At 37.5% G+C, this 27,787-nt stretch overlaps 1 protein-coding gene across 5 annotated transcripts in view; it reads left to right on the forward strand.

Annotated features, from left to right (window-relative positions):
- Nucleotides 1-910: 910 nt before the first annotated feature.
- The window catches only part of FHL2 (four and a half LIM domains 2), a 114,979-nt gene continuing 88,102 nt past the window's right edge, over nucleotides 911-27,787 (forward strand). For 4 of the 5 annotated variants that reach the window (XM_016424889.2, XM_007501182.3, XM_056807379.1 and 1 more), the window contains exon 1: nucleotides 911-1,067. The gene's annotated coding sequence lies outside the window, so the exon portion shown is untranslated. The remainder of the gene's footprint in view (nucleotides 1,068-27,787) is intronic. The other variant, XM_007501181.3, reaches the window with a different exon arrangement.

Raw genomic sequence — 27,787 nt, forward strand, 5'->3', positions numbered from 1 at the left:
GCCTATATAACTCTATAGGAAGCATTAAAGGCTTTCATCTTTTCTATCAATCTAGATTTCAGCACATTTTTGTAATTCCTTCTCCTAAGTCTTCATCATCCCAATTGTCTGAGAACACATGTGGCCCACCAGAAGTGGCAGAGGTCCTATAGATATTAGTAAAATGTCACCTGTTTGCCTCTTTGATTGAAGAAGGGGAAAAAAATTAAAGCTTATATACTCCTTAAGTGTTGCAACTTAATAAATGAAGACTTTTTTCAGGCACATCAATAATAAAAGGTCTTCTACTGAAAGCTGGAGAGTAGAGAAAACCATTCATGGCTCCAGAAATCACTATAATTGCTTGGAAAAATATTGGTTTAAACACATTTAGCTGGGAAGTTCCCAAAATGCTCATCACTCCTTATTCCTGCCTCTCCCTAGGCCATCCAAGGGTCACCCTGTAAATCTTAAAAACGGTTTGTGTGATAGCAGTTTTAGGAAGAGAACTTGAAAGTTCATGACTAGAAGATGGCAGAAGAGCACGCATCATTTCCAAAAGCGTTTAGCGGCGACTGAGTCAAAGGTCCTTCAGCTGGAAGCTCCCTAGAACAGGTTGTTTTCTGAGACTGGCCCTGGCCCTCTAAACCTGTAATATGTTCCTGACACACCACAGTCATGGCAGCCGAACAGTCTTTCATAAGCCTGATAAAGCTGAAATCCCCCACCCCCAGCCCCCGCCGCCCGCGTTTACTTGCTGAGATATTTACCTAAGTCTAGTATGTCCTTGAAAGTAAAGAGCCCAAAAGGCGAGCCTGGCAGCCCCCTCTCATTGCGAGGCTTGTGCTGCCTTACTTTGGATGCCTTAAAAGGCTTCCAGAGCAGAGGTGCTGCCGTTCTTATCTCCTGTGGATGGTCGTTTCTTTGGTGATCCTGTATTTATAGCTCCCTCTGGCAAGGGAAGACCTGTCTAATTACTGAAGACATAGTTAGGGGTAATCCAATAAAGCAGTAAAACCCTGCACTGGCTTCTGTCCGCTCGTTTCAGGCGAGGGAGCCCAAGGAGCCGCCACTGAGTCGAAGCTAAGGTAAGGACAAAAGGACTTGATCCACAGTCATCTTCCTTCCCCCTCCCTTCTCCCCTGCTCCTGGGGTGCTATTAAGATAACAAAGACTGAGTGTCAAAGCGTTTCTGTTTAAGGAGCTTTAAGAACTGTTAGCTTTCCCTCCAACTATTTCTGCCTCCCCAATTGCTCTTCTTCTTAATGCCAGTCTGGGGCTGCCATCCAGGCGCTAAACCGCAGCGTTAGCCCTGACAGTCCCTCTGCAGATTGTTCGGAAAGACTAGAGCATTTTTCCTCCAATGGGAACTGTCCTTCTTCCATCTGAATAGAAAATCGCGCAGAAAAGACCTCGATTTTCTTTCTCCTCGTTTCACTGAATATTTGGAAACCGGAAAATTCCAAAAGAATAAACAACCCCCCAAAATAGGGATGAACACCTCCACATTGCATTTTAGGCTCTGCTCCCTGACTGCATTTCCTGATGGCCGGCGGGTGCCTCTGGGTGAAAGGCAAATCACTGATGAGACACTGGGAAAGTATGTTTAAACAAAATGACTTGTTATGGCTTAAGGTATGAAAGCACAAATAACTGTTGTGAGTGTCCAGAAAGGATTTGCAGCCGTGCCTTTGTAGTAGACTCTGGTCTGATGTGCCTAGGATGGAGCTACGCGGGGCTCTAGCCTGCCCAACTGCTTGGCACTCCAAATTGGTTGCTTAGTTACCTCTCCTCCCGCGCCATGCTAGTGTTATTTCTTACCTCAAGACTATAGAAGAAAACCATTTGTGGCGCCCTTTCGAAGGCTAGCATTGGTTGGCCAGGTCTAACCCCTGCTTTGAAAGCTAGTCATATTTCATGAGGTTTTAACTTCCTGTAGTTACATTTCAGAAATGTTGGGAGAAAGGGGGAAGGGGGACAAATCCCTCTAATAAGTATCTGCTCAATAATGAGGCTCCTGGGGTCAGAGAAGATATTTGATAAACAATAGTTTACGGCAAAGAGTTGTTCAACGGTTTCCGTCCTAACTCTTTGTGACCCTATTTGGGATTTTCTTGGCAGGAAACTGAAATGGTTTGCTATTTCCTTCTCCAGCTCATTTTCTAGATAAGGAACCTGAAGCAAATAGTGACTTGCCAAGGGTCACACAGCTAATGAGTGTCTGAGGCCATATTTGAACTCATAGAAATGGGTCTCCTGATGCCAGCGTTGGCACTCTACACTGCCCCACCTAGCTAGCCCCAAAGAGAATTTAGTACAAACAAAATGTATTTTTAAATATATATATATATATATATATATAAATATATAAAATATTGGGTGTTTCAAAAAATCTCAGTACAGTTTTCGGTCCATTAAAGCTTAAAATTCACTAAAGCTTTTGGGACACTATATAATAAATATAATTTATAGCACACACATATATTGAATTATTATTCATTATGATAAGAAATGCTTTGTAGAGACACATAAGCATTATAATGCATATGTATATGGCTAGACTAGACCACATGTATTTAGTTATAAGTTATAAGCATATTCGTGACATAAATCTAGCCTATATACATCTGAATTTTATAAAATAAACATAAAAAGTTAAATTGTTTTCAGTGTAATTTTATAAGTCCCTGAACTTGTCAATATGCCTCATTATCAATGTGGCCCACTCACGTCATTCCATCCTGCACAATTATGTCCAGAAGTTTCTGTCAGTCTTACAGAGAGGATAGACCAAACCTAGGGAAGGCTTTTCTTTGGTTTTCTTAGTGACTACAGTGACTATAGGGACAGCAGGTCTAGAGATGGGAGGTTCTAAGTTCAAATCTGACTTCAAATACTTCCTACCTGTGTGACCCTGGACAAGTCACTTAACCCCCATTGCCTAGCCCTCACTGCTCTTCCATCTTGGAACCAATACACAGTATTGACTCAAATAGGGAAGACAAGGGTTACTAAAAGAAAAAAAAATATTTTTTAAGAGTTAATGACTACCATCACAATCTCCATCAGTTGTGCCTCATTCTTACAAGGTGATACAATGGGTAAGAGCACTAGACTGAAAATCCTTGAAGATTTGAGTTTATCTCCCACCTCAGACACTTTCCAGCTTCCTTAGAAAATAACTTCACCTCTCAGCCTCAGTTTCCTCATTATAAAATGAAGATAATAATAGTATCTACTTCACAGGATTATTATGGGGAGCAACTGAAAATATATCTGTAACAGCACTTTCAAACATGAAAGGACTATATAAATACTGGATATTGTTATTATTATTATTACTAAATGGCCCAGCCACGCAGTTTTCCTGTCCTACATATTATTAGTGATGCCGTTTATACTACTAGAGTTCAGTTAATGCTTGAAATATACTGAACTGGCCATTTACAGTGACTATTTTTCCCCATTGTTCTTTTGTTCACTTTCAATTTTAATTCTTCTGAGGTCAGAGCATTCTATGATGTTCAGAGATGTAGCATTCCGGGGAGGTTTTTGTTTTTTGTTTTTTGTTTTTGGAGGGGGAGGTTGTCCAGGTAGGTGATGTAGGGAACTCCCAACATGGGAATTCCATTGACCATCTTTTTCTCTACTGTACTTGTCAGTCATACAATCTAGCCTATGAATTAAGGAGCAATTATTTTGAGGTGTTTTCCGGAACAAAAAAAAACATCCTTCTGAGGTAGACCAAGTTGCAGACTAAAAAGATTGGGCCCAGAAGCCCAGGCAGCAAGTTCACATTTAGTTGAATTAGAGAACAGTGCCCTTAAGCACAGAGGAACTAAATCTGCATGTCTATGAGATCAATTGTTTTGATAGCATCAAACAGTCACAAGGAGTCAAAAATAATGCAATCATTTATTAAAGGCATGCTATGTGCCAGGCGATCCAGTGGATAGAGCACCAGACCTGGAGTCAGGAAGCCCTGAGTTCAAATTTGGATTTAGATGCTTCTTAACTGCGTGACTTTGGACAAGTTACAACCCTATTTGCCTCAGTTTCTTCATCTATAAAATGAACTGGAAAAAGACACGGTAAACCACTCCAGTATCTTTACAAAGAAAACCCAAAAGGGTCACAAAGAGTCAGATACAACTGGAACCATTGAACAACAACCACAAAATATTCCAGGTACTCTGCTAGGCAATAAATACAAATATAAAATGCAGACAACTATTGTGCAACTTGCTGTCTTAAAGAAAAGTGAAATGAATCATCCATGTTCACAGAATTAATATAATCAGAAGCAAATTTGAATTCAAATCTTCTTGATTTGAAGACTGGCCCTCTAGCCACTGCAGTGCTAATAAAAAGAAGTATTTTTGCAACAGTGAACAGTTTGGAAGCATTGGCAGGCTGATTCTCCTTTTTCCAATTCTAAGTCCAAGTTTTCTCCCATCGGTGTTGACTGAAAAAGATATGAGAGATAGATAGGCAGACAAACAGATGGGCATATGGACAGACAAACAGACAGAGAAAAGAGAGCAAGAAAGAAAGAGAGAAAGAGAGAGAAAGATGATAGATGGATGGGTCAATACATAGATAGATACATAATTGGTGGCATATACATATATATATATATATACATATAAAACCTGTACAAGTATTTTCATATATATGTATATATTTAAGTACATGAATACATGAACATATAAATATATGCATATGTGTTTGTATATATGTATACATGTACATGTATGAATTTTTGGGCTGCCAGTTCAACTAGATGTCATAGTACTTTTTATTAATTACATATTTTTAATTTTAATTCTTTACAAAATGTTATGTAGTATATTATAACTCTCAGTTCAAAAGAATATTAAATTAACCAGAACCAAACCAGTCTGAATAAAAAAGAGTTCACTAATCCTAATGTACAATCTCAAATTCAAATCCAAGGTAGTTCATTCATAGCAATAATATTAATCTAGCACTTCCAGGTTTTCAAAATATATATTGTGTTATTTGACTCTGATTTAATGCACACCAAAAAAATGGTGCGGAGGATACTTTGAAGCTACTTCTACCTTTGCAAAATTATCATTTAAAAAGGGGAATTTTTAGTTTAGCAATTTCTAGATTAATCTATGTCACCAAGAATTTAATGTTTTAAACATCCTTACCTTCTGTTTTAGAATCAATATTATGGATTGGTTCTAAGGCAGAAGAGTGATAAGGGCTACAGGATGGGGGTTAAGTGACTTGCCCAGAGTCAGACAGCTGGAAAGTGTCTGAGATCAGATTTGAACCAAGGATTTCCCATCACTAGGTCTGGCTCTCTATCCACTGAGCCACCTAGCTGCCACCCAAGCACCTAATTTGATTTTGTTTTCCACCCAGGTTAATTTGTCTTCCTGTAATTGTACACTCAAAGGTCCTTAAATCATGCTTGGAAAATTGAATGCAACAATAACATGCACTTAAGAATCTGGTATTTAACAGATGTATTTCATAAATGTCATGCTATTTTTGAATGCTATCTTATAAAAACAAATTTATTTTAACACAAGGAGAATTTTTAGAACCTCAGGCTGTTAATTTCCATTAAACTAAAAAGATCATTTTTAGGTTTGGAGAGCAGAGATATAAAAAGGGCAAAAGTTCCTTTTTGTTCATTTTCAAAGCAATCTTTTCTTCTGAATAATTGTGGCTGAATGGTCAAATGAAACCAGAACAAGTCAATGTCATTTTCAAAATATTCAAATAATTCATAGAAGCTATGGTTTGTATATCTAATGTACTTGCACATATTTCAGGAAACATCAATAGTAGAAGAAAAGGAGAGCTAAAATGCACGTTGAGGAAATAATCAAGGGAAAAACACAAGAATTCATTTTGGTTTTACAAGCATTTTACATTTCTGTAGCGGACTGTGACATCTAATCAGGACAAGGAAGTTGGTAATATCTGAACTAGCTGTGGGAAGCCATTTGTTTTCACAGAAGAATTGTAACTGTGTAATGCTTTCTGCCTGGGCGCCATCCTGGGCTGATAGAACTAGAACAATTTCAATAATGTCAATCTGTGGTTTAGTAGGAATACAAAATGACGAAGGAGAGGATGTTGATTAGTCTGCTTCTTCCAAGAGACCAGCTGCATGTTTCTCAGATCCTGGTTCTGGAAGAAATGTTGAGTATCAGTATTATAGCCTTTAGTTCTGAGTCTACCAAAGAAGTTGAAAAATCATGACTCATTATTTTAAAGTGCAAAATGTATTGTTATAAAATTCACTCTGCTTGCTTTTTCCAGTTCTCATGAATTCAATCATGCTTCTTTTCAAGAACTCATCAAATAGAAACAGTATCTTTTTTTTCAATTGTTTTCCAGTTTTGACTCCAATTGGGGTCCCTTGGCAAAGACATTGGAGTGGTTTGCCATTTCCTTCTCCAGCTCATTTTACAGATGAGGTAACTGAGATAAACAGGGTCCAGAGTTAAGTGACTTGCCCAGACTCCAACAGCTAGTACGTGTCCGAGAACAGATTTGAATTGAAGAAGATGTCTTCTTGACTCTAAATCGGGTACTCTACTCATTGCACCACCTAATTGCCCCGTACTTTATTTTACTTATCTTGAAAAAATTCTCAGCTTTTAAGCAATCCTATTAGCTCAGAGAAAACCATCTTTGTTGTTCATTAATTCAATTTAATTCAGACATTTATGGAGCACCTGCTATTTGCAATTTTTCTATGCTAAGTACTAGGGGGAAAGAAGAAAAAGGTTTTACACCCTAATAAATAAGGAGTTAGACATGCCCACAAATAACTATAAGTTAGAACATAAGCATCATGCCTGTAAAGTTTGTTTTGTTTTGTTTTTTACCTAAATGACATTTGGGCTATGCTACAATTTTCCCTATTAAGATTCCTCAAATTAGAACTGGTCTTTCATTCTAACCTATTAATTTGGAGTTGAACTCTAATATCTTGCCTATCATCTCTGCTTCCTTTCATTTGTTAATTAGGCCACTGATTTAAAAAAAAATATTCAACATTACTGAGCCAAGGAATGACCCCTGGGATACTTTTTTCTATAGATATCCCTCCAGTTTGACATAGAATCTATTATTTGTGCATAATACTAGTTCTAAATTCACTATCGACATGGTCTAATCTATCATACAGCTTTTCATTTCATCCGTAATAATAACTAGAGGGATTTTGTCAAAGATTTTGCTATAGTTTGGTTAATCTATGTCTACTGCATTCCCCCATCTTGCAGGAGGCAACCCTGTCAAAAAAAGGAAATTAGATGAGGCTGACAAAACTTTGTTTTGCTTAAGCCGGGTGAAATGAAATTTTTAAAAGTCTATTAGTGACAACCACTTCTCTAAGTGCTCTAAGAATGCCAAAAATCAAAGCTCACCAGGCTATGTGCCTGCTCTATCTTCTTCTCTTTCATAAAAACTGTCAGCATTTATTCACCTGTTCCTGTCATGTAGTATCTCTCCAAGTCTCTAGTATTTTCCAGAAACCTGAGAGCAATTCAGTTAGCATATCTGCCAGAATTTCAGTGCTCTCAGATATGGTTCAGCCAGTCCAAGTAGCTTGAGCTAGACATGGGGTGCTCTTACCAAGCAGTCTGTTTTTTAAAGTAACTACTCTGTGCCAGAGAGTGTGCGAGGCACTGGGACTAATCAAAACAATCCCTGCTCTCAAGAAGCGTACACTCTTCAGCTATGAGAAACCTTTGGACAAAACTGATGGAAATACAATGGTATATGTTTTCTCAGCTACACATGCACATTCACAAAAACTGACCATGTACGAAAACACCGAAATAACCTAAATCATACTATTTACTGGCTCTGGGAAGGAGGAGGAAAGGAAGGAGGGAGGAAGGGAGGGAGAAAATCTGAATCCTAAAATATCAGAAAACAATGGTGGAAATGGTTTCTATGTATAAGGAAAAAGAGAGAATTTTTTTTTAATTTGACCATGTATTAGGGAATGAAAACATGACCAAAAAAAAAGTAGAAGGAAAAAAAGATCCTGATGGTAGAGATACCATGTATATAGATATATGCAACTAAACAAATATAATTCTACAAATTGAGTACAAGATAACCTTGGAAATGAAAGTACTAACAACTGAGAACCCAGGAAGGCTTCACTCACCTAGGAGATGGCCCTTATCATCTCTTCATTTATCTTGGGTGGTAATTGGTTTTGTTTTCACTTTTTTGTTTGCTTCTAAACACTGGGTCTCCCTATCTCACCCGTGCTAGAAGTACAGAGGCTACTCATGGATCTGATCTGACTCCTCGTCTACACAGAAACTTTGACTTGCTCTGTTTTTAACCTAAGCCAGTTCACTCTTCCATCAACAGCTTGGTGGTCCATAGCTCCTAAAGGGTTGTCATACTGATGCTAGACTTAGATCGGATGCCAATAGGCTTAGCCCACTGCAGCTTAAAAGTCACAAGTTCAAGCAGTCCACCAGCCCCAGCACTTCTCAAAGTTGGATATACAAGTTGGTCACCAGACTTGCCTTGGGAAGCAATTTTTAGCCATGTTTGTTTTATCCTTTTGAATGTGAAGATAATTTCCCTTGACATGAAAAAGAAACCAAAAGCAAAATCAAAATTTACTAGCTCTACAGAATTTTTCTTCTTTGTCCTTATCATCAGACTCCTTCTTTGATCATTCTTTTGCCTCTAGCGATTAATAAGTTGCTTTTCTTTTTGCTTCATTTTGATTAATCACCTAGCCATTTGGAGTTTCAGCACCTTTACTGCTGCTCCTAAAGGGGCATTCTAATTCTTTGTTTATCTTCCATTTCTTGCACTCATTTTCATATTCTATAAATGTCTTAAATTAAGTTGGTTAATGAGTTTCCTCTTCATTCAAATTGGTCTTTTCCCCCTTCTTCTTCCTTATAAGAACATCTTATTCCCTCATAAGATCATAAGACATCTTCCCCTCTTCTCCCTCATAAAACAACCTTTGTATATAGCATATCTGTGACTACTGTGCATAGCAGCTAATACGTAAATTTTTGATGGTTCTAATATATACACAATATTATACTTTGTTATACCACTTATATATTAAAACCTATGTACGATATATAATGAATATACAAGATATGTCTTCTTAAGAGGAAGTGTAGTATTGTGCAATTGCTTCCAACTTTTAGGTCTCAGGAGCCCTTTACACTTTTAAAAATTATTGAGGATGCCCAAAGATCTTTTGTGTATTTATGTTTTATTTCTTGACATTTACCATATTTAGAAATGAAGACATCTTAGTCTTATTATGAAAATAATTTTTACCTTACAAAAGCCCTGAGAGAGTTCTCAGGGACCCCATTGGTTCCTGATCCACACTTCAATACACTGGAATAATGGATAAAAGCAGTAAGATATGAATTCAAGTCCTGTCTCTCACTAAGATTAGCTGTGTGATTCTAGGCAAGTCACTTCTCAATGTCACAGCTACTCTTTAAAACTATAAATTACAGATCAATTTTCATGGGTGGAAAAAGTTTCTAAGATTCATTTTCATAGTTTCCAGCAAAAGAAAAGAAAAAGCCCTTAGGATGTCTCTCTTCTGACCTAGGAGATTTCACTCTCATTGCTAAACTTTTTATTAATTTAAAAACTATTCAACATGAATCTTTTACATTTCCATTGGGAGGATCTCTCCTATGCATTGAACCTTTTTAAAACCAGCACTTAGCACAATTTTTGGCACATTGTAGGTATTTAATAAATGTTTATTGATTGACTTTATTCACTTACCAGAAACTGTGAAACAATTCTTCAGTTAGATCCAATTTGGAGAAAGGAAAAACCAGCTCAGAGAATTATTTTCTTGATTCAAAATCCCAAATGCAATTACATAATACTGTAGACAAACAACAACCTAATTTTATCCCTTTCTTTGTTAAACTTAGGGACAAAAATATAATTAAATATTTCACATTAATTGTGTTCTATGTATAAATTAAAAAATAATATGAATATATAAATAATATGCATATTGTATATAAACACAGAAAAAATAAAAAAGCTAAAGAATTATTCGGAAGTTTCAAAAAACAAACTGATATAAAAATCAAACTATTTAGCATAATTTATCTAGGCTGATAGGAGCATTCATTTAAAGATGATAAAAATGTTAGAGGCTATCCAATATAATCCTCTCATCCCACAGCGGAAGAAATCGACATAGAGAAACAATATGACTTACTCAAGGTCACACAATTTGTATGTGGCAGAGTAAAGATTTGAATCTAAATCCTTTGACTCCAGGTCTAGTATACTTTCTATTATACTACATTGCCTCTGCCGCCCCCCCCCCCCCAATCCCAATATTGTCTTTTTTCTAAGTTTTCATGAAACTTTCTCCTAGTTCAATTGGATTCAAATAAATATTTTTAAGTGCCTATTATGTGCCAGGCACTGTGCTAAGCGCTGGCTGCTGTTGTTGTTCAGTCATTTTTTCAGTCCTGTCAAACTCTTTATGACCCTATTGGGGATTTTTGTGGCAAAGATATTGGAGTGGTTTGCCATTTCCTTTTTCAACTCATTTTCCAGATTAGGAACTGAGGCAAAAAGAGATAAGTAACTTACCCAGGGTCACATGGCTATATGTCTGAAGATGAATTTGAACTCAGGAAGATGAGCCTGCCTAACTCTGAACCCAGTGTTCTATCCACTAGGCAACCTAGCTGGCCAAGTGGTGGATTCAAAATTTTAACTTAAGGAGCTTACACTCTAATGGGGATGACAACATAAAAAAGGAAGCTGGAAAAGGATAGGAGATGCCAAGGAAGACCCTACTTGGGGCATCTTGTTCCATGGAGTTAAAACCGAGGAGAGCTGCATATGGGAAATGGAAGCTGGAAGTTGGATATCTGCCTGCTATAAAGGAAAGCACTGGGAAGGGTTTAATATTCCACCCACCAGCCTTCCAGTCAGAAGGCTCCTCCTCCTACCTGTCTGACCACTTCTTCTCTGTAGCTGATTCCCAAGTCTATATATCCTGATATAATCTCTAGTCTTGAGCTCTAGTCCCACATCTCCAAATGCCTTCTGAACATCTCAAATAAGATGTCCCTTAGAAATCTCGAACTCAACCTGTCCAAAACAGAACTCGTCTTTTTCTCCAAAACTCTTTCCCCCAATTTTCTTCTTCCTACTAAGGAAAAGGAAACAATCAGCCTTTCATTCAGGGTCAAAACTCTTAGTGTCTTCCTTGTCTCCTCATTCCCACTTTTTTCACATAGCTAATTCTGTTTCCAATTAAATCACTTTTATCTTTACAATATCTCTCAAGCACGTCCCCTTATTTCTAATCACAGTCATTACTCTTGCCCAGACTTTCATCACCTCTTACTAAGACTATTGCAATTACTTCTAAAGTGGTCTCTCCTTTAGGTCTCTCCCCAAATAATTTTCTTAAAGTGCAAACTGACAATGTTGCTCCCTTCAGTATGAATGTTAGTTACCCATTCAATAGACTCCATTGGCTCCCTAATATCGTTTGGGTGATCTCTAAAGTTCTATGGCATTGATAGCCCTCAGCTTGGACCCTTCCTACTTTTCCAGTCATGGTATATTTAACTTTCCTCCATACAGACTGTCTGGGGCCCTCTCCAGTCTTCCTGACTTCTGTCTTGTCACTAGAGCTGAATGACGAGAAAAGAGGGTGAGGCTGATGACTTTGAGTGATTGCTTCACTTAAATGCAATTCACGCACAAGTCAAGACATCAGCCCATGATGTCATTGGTCCTCTTTGAAAAGAAGGACAGACAACAACAACATACTGGCTGTCTTGATGTTCTTCCCATATGTCATTTTATTTCTTGACTTGGAACATCTTCTCTGACTCTCTCCCATGCCTGGAATGCTCTTCCTTCCTTGTCTCTCCCCTGGTTTCTACCAGGATTCAGCTCAAACTCTGCCTTCTCTGGAGGCCTTCCCCAGTAGTCTCCCTCCTCTCATCTTACCTTCCATTTACCCTGTATGTATATTTTATCTATGTAATTCTTTCCCTGTTGAATCCCTCATGAGAATGTGAGCTCCTTGAGGGAAGAGATAGTTTTTGCCATTGTATTCTCAGCACTCAGCACAGTGCCTAGCTTCTAGTAACTACTGAGTAATGCTTACTGGAGCATGAATGGAGAAAATGGCCCCAGAACTACCCAGCGGAGAAACGGTTACACTAGAATAAATGGAGTTTTTGAATATTGGCCTTAGTTAAAGAATCACCATCTTTTTCCAATTTATGGTTAATAAACTGCTTGAGAGGGCTTTTTATTTTTGGCCAAAGCTCTTTATGCTAATGGTTGGTGGTTATGTTGGCATTTCATAGGAAGCAATAAGTACCATATATGAAAGCAGAAATAGCTTGAAGTGAAGAGCTAGAGATCAGAATGGAGAGTCTGCTAGTGATACTTTGGAAGAACTAAAATGCCTCCCAGTTCTTTTCAAATCCTTTATCCTGGAGACATAGACCTTGGCCCAAGGAACTAGTCTATCACCTCAACTTATTTAATAATCTTATTTTTTAAGGATAATTAAATAGAGCAAGTCAAATGTTAATCCAAAGGTTTAATATGAAAAGGACAGACATCATGGGGAGAAAGGGAAGGAGAAAGGAAACTAATCTTTATTAAGCACCTACTATGTGCCAGGCACTGGGCTAATGCTTTAAAATTATTGTATTTTATCCTCACAACAACCCTGTGAAATCAGTGCTATTATTTCCCCAATTTTGTAGTTGAGAAAAGGGAGGCAGTACAAGATCACACAAGTCTGCTGCTTGACTTGAATTCAGGTCTCTCTGATTCCAGACTTTATCAACTGTACGACCTTATCAGCTCAGAGTTTTTAGCATGTACTTAGCTGTTGAATTATCATTTTGAACCTCATTATAATAGCACATATATCATGATTACAAGTATAAGTTAAATTTCAAGGGAAAATAGGGCCTAATTTGGTAGACCTTAGAGCTGAGCTGTCCTTAAAGTCAGAAAGACCTGGATTTGAGTTTTTCCTCTTACATATCTGTGTGACCCTGAGCAAATCTCTTCAACTGTTGGTGTCCTCAGGCTGCTCTCTGACCACAAGTTTCAAAGTAGGTGCCAGGCTGTACTGCTAGTTAGTCACTCGGTTCTCCCTTCATTAACATTACCACAGGTCTGATGAAAATCAAATTTATCAAAATATCACTGTTAAATTAATAGTTATGTATCTTTAAATGTTCATATTTTTGGTCCAAACTTTACAAAACAAAATAAAATGAGCATTCCCATACACAAAGAAAAAGAAGATTCTACAGAAATGAAATCACAAACCTCTTATAGGTTTAGCTTATTTTCCTTCATATCTACACAATAAGTCCCATCCACAAATGTCCCAGCCCTTCAGCAACCAACCGACATAATAGAAAGTATTGCCCCATAGATCAATATTTTGACACAAATTAAATCTATTGTTGTTTTCGCCTTTCAGTTAATTCTTTGGAGGTAACATTGACAATGTATTCTTCCAGTATTAATTCTGTAGCTATACATAATGTTCTTTTGTTTCTACTCATTTCATTGTTCCTTATCTTGTATAGTTCTTTCAAAGTATTTTTAAAAATTAATCTGTTCATCACTTCTTATGGCACAGTGGTTTTCCATCATAATCATATACCACACCTTGTTGATCCATTCCCCAATTGATGGGCATCCCCTTGACATCCAGTTCTTTGCCACCCCAAAGAGAGCTGCTATAAGTATTTTGGAACATATGAGTTCTTTTCCTTTTCCCCTGATCTCCTTGGGAAACTGACCCAGCAAAGGTATTTCTAGTTATAAAAGTATACACAATTTTATGACTCTCTGGGTTTAATTTTAAATTACTCCCCAAAATGGTTGGATCAATTCACAGTTTCACCAATAGTGGATTAGTATCTCCTAGAGCTATATAGTCTTTTTTTAAAAAAAGGAATAATTAAAAGATTGATGATGTATAGAATTATATACATATATGTGCATACTTATGCATATACATATGCACATAAACATACTTAAAATAAGGTTTCTAAATATAATAAATAAAATATTTCATTAAATTAACTTATTAATGTACATATTGTATTATGTATTATAAAGTATAAGTATATCATAAAATTAATCAATTAATTAATAAAAATTTAATTAAATTGTAAAAAGTAAATAATAAACTTAAGTAAAATAAAATATTTAAGATTCAAAAGAAATAAATTATGTTGTAATACAATTATCAATGTATATTTAAGTCAATGGGGAGTAGCATAGGGGACAGAGCATCAGAACTGGAATTGGAAGGATTCAAATCTGGCCTCAGACACACCCTATATGGGTGATCCTGGGCAAGTCATTTAACCCTCATTGCCTAGTCCTTACCACTCTTCTGCCTTAGAACCAATACATAGTACTGATTCTAAGATGGAAGGTAAGAGTTTAAAAAAAATTAAGGGATCCCAGGTTAATAATTTCTAATTTTTAAAAACGGGATTCTGAGAAGGGGTTCAATGACTTTGTTAGATTGCCAAAAGGTCCATAACACCAAAAAGATTAAGAACCCCTGTTTTAGGAGGCAGCGAGGTAACTCAGCAGATTGTTGCCAGGCAGAGATCCTAGGTTTAGATTTAACCTCAGATACCTCCTAGCTGTGTGACCTTGGGCAAGTCACTTAACCCCCATTGCCTAACCCTTTCTGCTCCCCTGTCTTGAAATCAATATTGATTCCATGAAGTAAGGTAAGGGCTTAAACAAATGGAAAAAACCTCTGTTTTCAAATTTGCCCAAAATGAGGACTACCTCTTTCTGTGGTTTAGAAAAGTACACCAGGGAGTATAAAGACGGATGGCACAAGGAATTTTTAGACAGTGGAAAGAAAATTGTAAAAAATATTACTTCAACTCTTCCCCCTCCCCCATTGTCACATTCCCCCTTACTTTTCTTGCTCTTGTTTTATTTTCTTTTCTCTACAACCTCAACCCAGTGTATGATTGTGTGTGTGTGTGTGTGTGTGTGTGTGTGTCCTGTGGTGTGCATAGTTCTTTATCTTCATATTCAACACAAGATCAGGTAAAAATAACTTGAGAAGGGGACATTTGGTAAGTTTGAAGGGTTTCTATGAAGAAATGCAGGGCAGGAAGTCCAAGACCTCTGAAACGCCACAGACCTATCAGCCAGACTCTTCCCATGATTTGGAAAAAGGGAAATGATGTGGGGATGGGGGAAATAGAGAAGGGTAAGTGCTTTCCCCAACATCAAAGGCTGCTTATCATTATGGCTAGAGGAAAGGAAAGAGAGGTGAAGCTTAGAGGAGATCAGAAAGGAGTAGACCCAGGCAGGATGTCTGGGAGAGAAGATAAAGCAAGCTATAAAAGAATTTTAAATAATGTACATGATGGCTCCATTTTTTAATCATATGTTTTTCATTCAATTGGGGGTACGTTTGGATTGTTATGGAGTTCGGTCTCTTGCTGAAGATAAATTATGATGTAATTAATTGGAAATTTCATGTGATTCAGTTGTTTTCAGTTATGTCTAACTCTTCATGACCCCATTTGGGATTTTCTTGGCTGGAAAGGTTTATCATTTCCTTCTCAAGCTACTTTTACAGATGAGGAAACTGAGGCTAACAAAGTTAAGTACCCCTGTCCAAGGTCACACAGATCACACAACTAATAAGTGTTGGCAGATTTGAACTTTTTTAAGGTGAGATTATTTTTTTAATAATTATTTATTTAATTAACTAACTGATTTAGAATATTTTTCCATGATTACATGATTCATGTTCTTTCCTTCCCCCACCTTTAAGGTGGGATTATTAAAGAGAAATTGAGAAGAAAGGACTTAATGCTGAGCCTAGATTTTTCCAGCAAAGTTTATTAATTATATGGCAGCTATAGTATTAGCCAAGGAGTCAGGAAGACCAGAGTTCAAATATTGCCTTAGACACATATTAGCTGGGTAACTGTAAGCAAGTCACTTAGTCACTCAGACTCAATTTCCTCATTTGTAAAATAATGATTAAAATAGCATCTAACTCATAAGGTTGTTGTGAAGATCAAATGCTTTGTGAACTTTCAAGAGCCATAGAAAGTTTATCTATTATTATTATTAGCAGCAACATCATTGTCACCTCTTGGTTCTATAGCAGAGTATTTTTATAGATGTATGGAGTATTTTGCAAACTTCAACTTTTATACCAGTTCTACGATCACTCTTCTGAAACAAAATTTAAAGAAAGTTTGCTATCTTAGAGGGAAATAAATGTAGTTTTAGCCTACAGAATTTGCCCCAGACGTAGACACAAACATCAATATCATTCCCATTATAGAAAGTTTTATGGATTTTTTTCAATGACTAAGAGCTTAAAAGGAGCAGTATTGTCTAGGTAGTTGCTAAAAATACTGGTTTACAAGTTAAAATCTGTGCCTGACATTGTTAAGCGATTTTTCATTGAAATTCAAGAAACTTCCTTGCTTTGTACCTCAGTTTCCCTTCCTAAAAAACAAACAACATTACAATTGTTAAGTGGTGCTGTAATGCTTCATATACAATAATAACTGAAATTTGGAAAAGCCTATGCAAATTAAAATTTGATTTTTGTAAATTTTTCTTCCACTTGACACTCATAATCTGTTGAGGGAGACATTCTTGTTTTAAGGCCAAACCATGTGGGGAATGTTTGGTAAAGAAACTCCCTCTGCCAATACAGATTAGCAGCTTTTCTGCAACTTACCATCTAAGAGAGTTGTCTGTTGCCCTGAATGACCAGAATTGGTCAGAGAGGGCATTTGAACCCAAGTCTTCCTGAATCTCGGAAGTTCTCAATTCATGTAAATATGCTATTTCATGGAATAAATATTACAGGAATTATTATTCCTTTCCTCTGGGATGTTTTCATCTTTAGGTTTTCATGTCACATTCTTTCTTGTCACACTTACCGATCTGAGTGTTCCTTCCTACTAGACTCCTTTATTGACTCATCATCTATTTCAGGGTTTCTAGTACAATGTCAAATAGTAGAGGTGATAATGGGCATCCTTGTTTCACTCCTGATCTTACTGGGAAGACTTCTAATTTATCCCCATTGCAGATGATGCTTGCTGATGGGGTTTTTTTAAACCCTTACCTTCCGTCTTGGAGTCAATACTGTGTATTGACTCCAAGGCAGAAGAGTGGTAAGGGCTAGGCAATGGGGGTCAAGTGACTTGCCCAGGGTCACACAGCTAGGAAGTGGCTGAGGCCAGATTTGAACCTAGGACCTCCCATCTCTAGGCCTGGTTCTCAATCCACTGAGCTACCCAGCTGCCCCCCTCATGTGTGTTTCTTGTAGACAACATATGGTAGGATTTTGGTTTCTAATCCACCCTGCCATTTGCTTGTGTTTTATGGATGAGTTCATTCCATTCACATTCAGAGTTAGGATTACCAGCTGTGTATTTCTCAACATGTTGATTTCCACTTCTAGTCCTGCCCTTTCTTCTTTCACTATTTGTTTCTACACCAGTGTTTTGTTTTTCATTGGTCCCCCTAATTCCCACCCTTATTTATTTCCCTTTCTACCCCCTGTCCCTTCTTATTCCCCTCTTATTTTATTTATGGTCTTTTTAAACTACCCCCTCACCCTCTCCCTCCGTTGTACTGCTTCCCTCCCCACCAGTGCATTTGTTACCCTTCTACTTCCAATGGATTTGATTATTCTTCCTTCTTTGAGACAATTTCAATGCACATAAGAATTAAGTATTTCCTATCTCCAACCTCTTTACCCTTCCAGTATATTGGTGTTCTCCCTCACTCCCGCCATGTGCTTCTTTATGACAAATAAACTTACCCCATTTTGTTTCTTTCTCCATTTCTCTTAGTATTAACCCCTTTTTTAAACCTCAAGTTATATATGCATATATATGAACATATATATGTATGTATATATATATATTTATGCATACATATATCTATTTACATATTTATGTCTTGGCATTTCATCCTATACAGTTTGTCACTGTTCTCTCTAAGTATAATTCTTCTAGCTACCCAGGTAATAATAACAATTTTTAAGAGTTACCAATATCCTCTTTTCTTTTAAGAATACATATCATTTTAACTTATTGGGTCCCTTTAAAAAAAAGGGTTTTTTGTTTGTTTTTTCCCTTTTCTTAATTACCTTTTGGTGATTCTCTTGAGTTCTGTGTTTGTGCATCAAATTTTCTGTTCAAGCCTGGTCTTTTCTTTACGAATGCTTGGAAGTCTTCTATTTTATTAAATGACCATACTTTCTCCTGCAAGAATATAGTCAATTTTGCTGGGTAGTTGATTCTTGGTTGTAGACCCAGTTCCCTTGCTTTCTGGAAAATCATATTCCACGTCTTTTGGTCCTTCAGTGTAGATGCAGCCAGATCCTGTGTTATACTCACTGTAGTTCCATGGTGTCTGAATGACTTCTTCTTGGTAGCTTTTAATATTTTTTTCCTTTGTCTGGTAGTTCTTGAAATTGGCTCTAACATTCCTGGGTGTTGTCAGTTGGGGATTAAGTACAGGAGGTAATCTGTGGATTCTTTCAATCTCCACTTGTCCCTCTTGCTCTAGAATGTTGAGGCAGTTTTTTTGGAAAATTTCCTGTAGACTGATGTCCAGGATTTTTTCTTTTGTCATGATCTTCTGGTAGACCAATGATGCTTAAGTTGTCTCTCCTCAACCTGTTTTCTAAATCTTCCATTTTGTGTATGAGGTGTTTCATATTTTCCTCAATGTTTTCATTCTTTTGATTTTGTTTCATAATTTCCTGCTTCCTTGAGAAGCTGTTTGCTTCTAGTTGTTGTATTCTAGTTTTTAAAGACTGAATATCCTCCCTGGCTTTTTGGTCATCCTTCTCCTTCTGGTCTGATTTTCTTTGGAGGTCATCTTTCATCTCCTTTGCCTCATTTTCAAGCTGATTAATTTTGGTTTTCAAGACACTATTTTCTGTTTCCAGATGATTTATTTTGCTTTTTAAGTTATTTTCTCTGTTGTCTTCAGCCTCTCTTAACTGTTTTTTTTTTAATTGTGTTTTGAGTTCTACCAAAGCCTGTGTCCAATTTGCTGGAGTTTCTATGGTTTTCCTTGGTGTTCCCTGATCCTCCTCTGTTTCATTTGCTCTTTGTTCATTACCTGGATAGAAGCTGTCAATTGTAATTTTTTTTTTCTTTTTCTGTTTTTTACTCATATTTCCCCATTCTTTTCCCCCTGTAATTGCCTGTAGTCTTGATCCTCTCATTTTGTGCTAGATCTGTGAGTTTAGGCTGTTCTGTCCTGAAGAGATTGCTTCTCTGTTCTGCTGTTTGGTCAGGTAGTCTCATCTCCCCTGGCTGACAGCAGAAGCTAAAAAGGAGCTGGGTTTCCTGCCCTGTGGTCAAGGTTGTTGCCTGTAGTTTGTTGTCGCCTTTGCCCTTGGAGCTCAGTAAGAAAGGCTCTCAAATCAGTTTGTGAAGGAAGGGGTGTTGGAGCTTTAACTTCCCTGTCCTCTGAAGGCTTCTTATCTGCCCTTATTGATGAGATTGAGCCAGAGCAGTTAATCTGCAAAGCTGGTTGTGCCCTAAGGCCAAAACCTCCTGAAAAAGGGTAGTGGGTAGGGTAAGATGGAATGTTTCAAATGTGACTGGGTTGCCTACTCCATGATTCTCCTCCAGCTGCTTCTACACCACCTGTGTTTTAAGCCCTGAGCCTGGCACAGCTTTGCTGACAAGGTTCTCCCTCCAGACTAGCGCCCTTGCCCACTAAGAGATTCCAGCCACCACTGGAGGCTCAGCACTGTAGATAGGAGAGGGGTTCAGGTGTTGGGTGTCCAGGAGAACCCTGGGGTTTAGGAAGGATACCTTTTGCAAGAATACAAGACCCCAACTTAGCTTAAAAATAAAAAGAAAAATTTATTAATTTAGAAAGTAATGTTGAGAATGGCTAGCAGGATAGTACAGGTAGAACAGCAAAATGGAAGGCTGCAACTTGGGAGGACAGCATAGATGGAAAAGCTGTCCCCCAGATGACATCATTTCTGGGGATTTTACACTCTTCACAACAGATACTGTGTCATGATGAGTACATGACTCTAAAGTGGTAAAACCTCAAGCATTTGATGGGGGGATTTGGTCATCTGACCAGAATCTGCCTGGAGACATAGGGGATGACCCTCATAAAAGATTCTCTAGTTTAGGGAACAGATGGATGTCTAAGATACAGCCTGATAGTATTGAGGTGTAGCCTGGAGGTGCATCTCTCTGTCCATCTTAAATCTAAAGGATAATCAAAGAGGGTAATCCTCTCAGGGTTCTATAGGAGTTATTAGATGTTTGGGGTTAGGAGTCACAAGGATATAAGGGAACAAAGGAATTTCCCTGATAATAGTTTGCCTGAGTTTCTAGGGGTACAGTGCCCATGCCATCTCCCCCCTCTCCAAATATCTGAGGGAAAAGGGGCAATGGTCTCAGCATTATGTAGCTTCTTCAGAGTTGAGAATGGTTGTAGAGCTGTTCCTGCCTATTGTCAGGAGAGAGAGGTATTGGCTACAGGCAATGTCCAAGGGTTCAAGTTGGGACAGTTGCAGAGGTTGGAGTGGCATCTGGGTGACTTCTATGAGTGATTTTACCCCAGAAACAACTAGAGAAGTGACAAGGTTACATATGAAAGGTCCACATAGCCCACAGGGGAGTAGCCAAAATTGAAGTGGATAAGAATCTCCTTGAAGCCTTAGGTTTTGGGTAAACCTCTGAGGCACTGAAACCACAGGTTAGAGTCCTCAGGTTCTCTCTGCTTTGGGGGAGTTTCATACACACCCAACAGTCAGAGGGACCTGCTTTGGTACTGCCTTCCCAAGTTGAATCAGGGAATTGTCTATATAGGTGGCTGGGCATGCATAAAGCATAGGAGAAGACCCAAAATGTAAGGAAAGAAATAGTTGTGGGTCAGGTAGTTAAGAGCTAAAGTAAAAGGCATTAAGATAGCAGGGAGGGAGAGGCTGTGGGCACAGGGTCTTTAGGGGCATGTCCTCAGTGAATGCCTAGGTCCTAGGTACCTGGGGACCTACTTTGAGATCTGAGGAATGTGTCCAGTAACTTTTTCTCCTTATTGGCAGAAAGGACACAAGAGGGAGAGCCAGTCCCAAAGGCAGAGAAATGTAGAAACCAGGAGTGGGGCAAAAACTAGGGCAACAGATACAAACAGAGAAAATTAGTATGCTAAAAATTGATATTAAACATCTGCATTTGGATATCTTAGCCAACAGACTCCATCTTCACAAATCATCTTCTGACAGGAATAGATCCCTTTAGGAAATTGGATTCTTGAGTTGTTTGCAGAGTTGGTATGTGATGTTTTTGTTAAAGAATACGTTTGCAAAATACACATTAATACGGCATCTATAAACACTTGAGTAACAATATTTAACAGATGAATTTCTTTTACCCCAGATTCTGGAGGAAATTAAGAAAGTTTTGAGTTATATTTCCAAGCTCAAGATCCAAACTTCAATTGTGGTAAATTAAGGCTGCAAATATAAGCCATCTATTAATAAACTTCAACTACTTCTCAAAGTATGTTCCCTAACAATTTGAGAATTTTCAATTATTAACCTAATAGATTGTTTGAGGAAATGAAAATTTTAATTTTACAATTTGCTTTATGTGCTGATTATGGGAATTTGTCACAAAGGAATAGGCAGACAGGAAATCTATTTCCTCATGTCCCAAGAGACACAGTGAGTGGCTTCATGTACAAGCCAAGGCTGTCACTGGCTCATGCCATTATTGTATCACTCAAGGATTAGCAGCCTAGATGGTCAGGAAAGTCCAGTCCAAGTTGAGCCTTGTGTTGCCTTCTCTAACCATCCTAGGACTTTCTCCTTAGAGTACTCCATCACCATTGGATCCCAGAAGCCTTTTTGCCTTAGAAGACAAATCTCAACCATTACAGCTGAGAGGAGTTCTGCTTATCAGCAGATAAAAAAATTTCCATATACTTCAAACAAGCTTTTCTGATCACTTGCCCACTCTTAGGATTCTTTAAAGCCTATGAGTCCACATTATAGCAGCTATTACGTATTTTAGCAATAATTAATATATCACAATTTAGTCACAAAACCCAAACAGGAGTATTCAATTCATTAGCTCTATAGTAAATACAAATCAGGACTACATCAATATCCTGACCCTAGGCCATCTGAAGGAACAAAAACAAGATCAGTCAGGAATCTCTCTAAGGAAATTTCAGAAAAATTCCAGAATTATTTGTGATTTTCCAAAACCACATACATCAATTCTAGAAATTATCCCTAAGTTAAAAATCCAATTATGAGAGCAGAACATCTATCTATTCTCTTTCACCTTCTCTCTCTCTCTCTCTCTCTCTCTCTCTCTCTCTCTCTCTCTCTCTCTCTCTCTCTCTCTCTCTCTCTCTCTCTCTCTTTCTTCATGAAAACCCTCTGCTTAAAAAGCAGAACACAACTTCCATTCTTCCTTCACAAATCTGCATACTCAAGCTTTATGGACTTTAGATCAAAGTCCCTCTTTCTTCTGCATTCAAACCCAACATACCTGTTCACCTTCTCTGGCTTGCTTTTACCATCATAAATCAAATAAACATTCCATTCAGTATCACTTCAATAGCTAATCGGTAACCCAAAAGAATTCTGATTTAAATGATTATATCTTTGAAATACTGTATCTTTAACATAGTACTCATCAATTATAAATTTCAGCTCATAGCATAAATTGGTAAACTGAGGTAACCACTAAGATAACCACAAAATCTATGGTACAGTCAGGTTTGCAATGAGTTTTTGTTTACATCTAAACAATACTTAAAACACATATTTTAGCAGCAACTCACATATTTCAAAAAATTTCATAAAGCATTTAGTATTACAGGATTTATTTTAAATTTTGAGATTTGAAACCTTTTAGAGGCCATAAACCTTAAAGCAAGCCTTTTGACAAGCAGGCTGGTTAATCTGTTTTTGAAACCAGGAAGTTAAATGTAATAATAAAGTTAGTCCAACTTTAATACACTGGGATGAAAACCATTGAGATGAAATCCATTTGATAATTTTAAACAAAAACCAATTTTTGGTAAGTGTTAACACTTAAACCCATTTTTCCCCTTAAACCTCTTATGATGGAAAGACAGCTACGGATGGAACACAGTCTTCTTGAGGATATACTGCTAAAAGGAAAAAAAACTGTTTTACAAAACTGATCCATGGCTTTTCTATACAGACTGAAATCTCACCATCTGACAAAATTAAAATTAGGATGTTATTTTCTAAACCCACATATACACATGATCACAATTTTGAAATAAAAAGCAATAAATAACTCTAATAGAGAAATTTAAGCATTATTGCTTCTGGCTAGCAGACAGGGAAAGGAAGTTTATCAGGACTTCTTATCTATCTCTATTTACCCAAAAACAGAGGATAATTGAGAATAGGTTGTTCTACAAGTTGGGGGGAAAACCCTTAGTTTTAAAAGTGTAAGACATTTAAAAATCCCCAAAAGTAGGGGTGTCTCACCCTCTTCCTCCCCACAACAGAGGAGGAAGGCAGATCTGATCAATGAACCGATACCTGCCCTGTTTCCTTTTTCTCTATCTTGGCCTGGATTTATCAGCAAGCCCTTGCCTTAAACTCCAAGTAAAGAGTAGAGTTTGGAGAACTGGGAGCCTAGTGAGGGATTAAAGCTAAAAAGGTAAGGAGCTTCTATCTATATGCCCTCTTTCCTACAAAATACATCTAATTACCACCTGGTGTTAGAATTTAGGGCATCAAGAAGCCAATTTCCTCATTTTTCCCCCATGATGTTGCTCAGCTATGCAACATGAGAGGAAAAAAAACAGACAAAAAAAACAATTTTTTAAGTAGAAGATGGTGTTGCAATTCATGGTGCCATGGATAGGCCATGCTTCTTGCTTATCAAAGGTATAATGTGGCCATTCAACAGAATCCCTACTTTCCATCTTAGAATCAATATGGATTCTAAGGCAGAAGAGTGGTAAGGGCTAGGCAATAAGGGTTAAGTAACTTGCCCAGGGTCACAAAGCTAGGAAGTATCTGAAGCCAAGTTTGAATCCAGGACTTTCAGTCTCCAAGCCTGGCTTCCCATCTACTGAGCCACCCAGCTTCCCCCACTTCCCTACTTCTATTGAAGACATCATCATTACTCTAATCTCCCTCAACAGTGTTCTCTACTCCATAGCTCCATTTCCCAACATATGAATTGATAAAAGTGATTTCTACCTTTACAACATCTTTTAAATCTGTATTCTTTATTCTACTTGCACAGCTCACATCTTAATTTGAGCTTGCATTACTTCCCTTCCCCCAGACTACTGCTGTTGACTCCAAATTGATCTCTGCTTCAAGTCTTTCCCCAGGCAATTTACAGTGATTTTTGTTCACCAATTATCTGACCATGCCATTCCCCTAAATGCATAAACTACAGTGGCTCCCTAGTACCTTTAAGAAAAAATAGAAATGCCTCTTTTGGACTTCTAAAGCCCTTGCAAACCTGACCTGAATATACTTTTCCAGACTCATATATTACTTCCTTTTCTGTACTCTATGATCCTACCAACTGACTTTCTCTTTTCCTCACATACTTGCAAGCCACTTCTAATCTCTACTCCTTTAGTTGCCCATTCCTCTTGCCCAGAATGCCCATTGCCTCCTAACCTCCATCTCATAGAACCTCTCTCTTCTTTCAAGAGGCATAATAAGGGTCACCCTTCATGTCCTCTCTACCAATTGCTAATACACTTTTTTTTAAATTCTTCCATTCCATCTTAGATCAATACAGTGTATTGGTTCTAGGCAGAAGAGTGGTAAGGGCTAGGCAATGGGGGTTAAGTGACTTGCCCAGGGGCACACAGCCAGGAAGTGTCTGAGGTCAAATGTCAAATTTGAACCTAGAACCTCCTGTGTCTAAATCCACTGAGCTACCTAGCTGCCCCCTGCTAATATGCTTTTATATTATCTTGTATATGATTCTATTTTTTATTCTGCCATCTATATACTTGTATTTGCCTCCCTAGGGGGGAATGTAAGTTCCTTGAGAAGGGGACTTATTTCATGATTTTTACAGACTGTTCCAAAATTCTGTGTATTTAACTACTAAAGTTTAAAAGGTGCCAACTAAGACACCTTATATATGAACTGCAAGTAGCTAACACAACGCCTGGCATAGAATAGGAACTTAATAATTTCTTTTAGATTGACTGGCTGATCTTTTTTCCAGATAAGAAAACCAAAGTTCAGATGATTAAGTGATTGGCCATAATTACAACTAGTAAATAAATATCTGAAATTAGATTTGAATACAGATCTCTAAATCATGCTTTCTTTTTTCTTCTCTATATGGTACTTCAAATGTGTTTTGATGTTTTGTTATAGAAGTTATTGGAAATCCATTAGCTCTGGCTCAAATATATTTTCTATTCACTAGATATTCTATTGCACTTGTGACATAATGAAAGAAACATTAGATTTAAAGGCAGACGACCAGGCTTTATATTTCATTTCTGATACCACCTAACTAACCCTGGAAAAGTTGTATAACTTCTCTGAAACCCCATTTGAAAATGGAGATAAAAATAATTGCATTACCTATTGCACAATGCTTTTGTGAGACTCAAATGAGGTAATGAAGTTTTACACACACACACACACACACACATACATATGCATGTACTTACCCATAATTTCCATCTTAGAATTAATACTGTGTATTGGTTCCAAGGCAGAAGAGCAGTAAGAGCTAGGTACGTGGAGGCTAAGTGACTTGGCCAGGGACACACAGGCAGGAAGTGTTTGAGGCCACATTTGAACCCAGGACCTCCCATCTCTATGCTTCATTCACAATCCACTGAGCCACTGAGCTGCCAAATAATATATTGTTTAAAAATGTTTTGTTAAAGCACAAAAAAGTCAGAAATTATGATCCCCTTCACCAAATCTATCATGTTTGACTTCCATTCGCTATTAGCCAGAGCGAACATTCACGGGGGACAAAGATCAAAATAGGATAGGAGAGCCTGCCTCAGGGACCTGGTGTTTCCAAAACTTCAAGCAACTGGCCAATTCAAGTATTAGATACTTTAATTATCCTTGATTTCTTTACAATGTTAGTCTTTATGAATGTCTATTGTCCCTTTTAGTAAGTTGTCCAGGTTGCTAGTTACTTTCCTTTTGATTACTTTAATGATATAATATAAATTGTTTCCCTAGTTCTGCTCTCTTCATTCTTCATCAATTTCATTCATTTTCTTTGTATCCATAGTGCCTGGTACTTAGTAGAGGCTTATACAATATTTGTTCATTTATTGATTGATCAGTCAGATAAGACATGTCTTCTTGGGTTTCTCTTCATTGGCCCATCTCATCAATGATTACAAAACATTATCATTATTATACAGTCTCTTACAACATAATTTGCTCAGTCATTCATCATTTTGATAGATATCCACTTTGTTTCTGTTTTTTATTGTAATACAAAGTATTGCTATGAATATTGTTTCGCCTATGGGTCCTTTCTTTCTGTTTTTGCTTTCTGGGGCATATGCAGTAGGAATATCTATGTGCCAAAAGTTTTTTCATTCAAGTTAAAATACTTTTGGGAGGTATAGTCCAAATTGCTTTCCGAAACCCTTAAATCTATTTACAATTTCACCTATAGTGCATTATGGTACCAATTCCTCTAAGAAGTTTTGTTTTGTTTTGTTTCATCTTTACCAATCTGATGGATGTGCCATCATTTTTATAGGTGTGAAATTAGGTCTCATAGATACTTTAATTTTCATTTATCTCATTATTAGTAATTTGGAAATTTTTTATTTATTTATTTACCAGTTACATGTAATAAAATTCCACATAAGTTTTCTGAAGTTATATGATCCAAACTGTCTCCCTTCCTCCCTTCTGTCACCCCTCTCAGAGATGGTGAGCAATTAGATATGGGTTATACATGTATTATCATGGATAATATATTTCCATTTTGTTCATTTCTCTAAGTGAATAATCACACAAAACCATTTTGGTTATTTTTGAGGATGCTTTGATTTTTCCTTTTGGCAACTGCCTGTTCATATCCTTTGACTATCTATTTGAGGAATGTCTCTTATTTTTACATATTCATAACAATTCCTCATGTAGCAATCCCTCCTGCTACTTCCCCCAACTCCCATTCCAATATGGTGGACTATGGCCCAAGAGGGCAGCTGGCTCCTTCTCCATAAAAGACTTAAGGCAGTGACTAAACATTTTAGAGGGGCCAGTAATGTGAGAAATGTCCTCAGGTACTCATGGACAAGAGGAGGCAGTGGCTCAGCCCCACGTCCCTCTGGCTTTCTAATAATGAACTCTGGGGAACTCTGTGCTAGGGCAATGGCATGCTTATCCAGAAAGAGGACTCTGAGTGTCCCCTCTGGTATACATGCCATAGGTTTGCCACCATGGACCTAGGGGAAACTCTAAGAGACTAGGATTTGTAGAAACCTAGAAATCACCAGCTCCTACTGCTGTGCTCCCCATTAATTGTTGGCCAGTAGCCTCAATTAGTTTTTAATAATGGTAATTTACTGAGGTTAGAAGGATCAATATGTTTGAGAATTTAGAAATTAAATAATGATTAGATGCTTAAGTTTTAATAGGGAATGAAGAAACAAGTGTCCTTTCAGAACCATTTCAAAATGATGCAAAGGTAATTAAATAATTAAGACAGAAGGCCTAATGTGTGAT

Source organism: Monodelphis domestica, chromosome 8, assembly GCF_027887165.1.
Source record: "Monodelphis domestica isolate mMonDom1 chromosome 8, mMonDom1.pri, whole genome shotgun sequence".
In the NCBI taxonomy this organism is placed as follows: Eukaryota; Metazoa; Chordata; class Mammalia; order Didelphimorphia; family Didelphidae; genus Monodelphis; species Monodelphis domestica.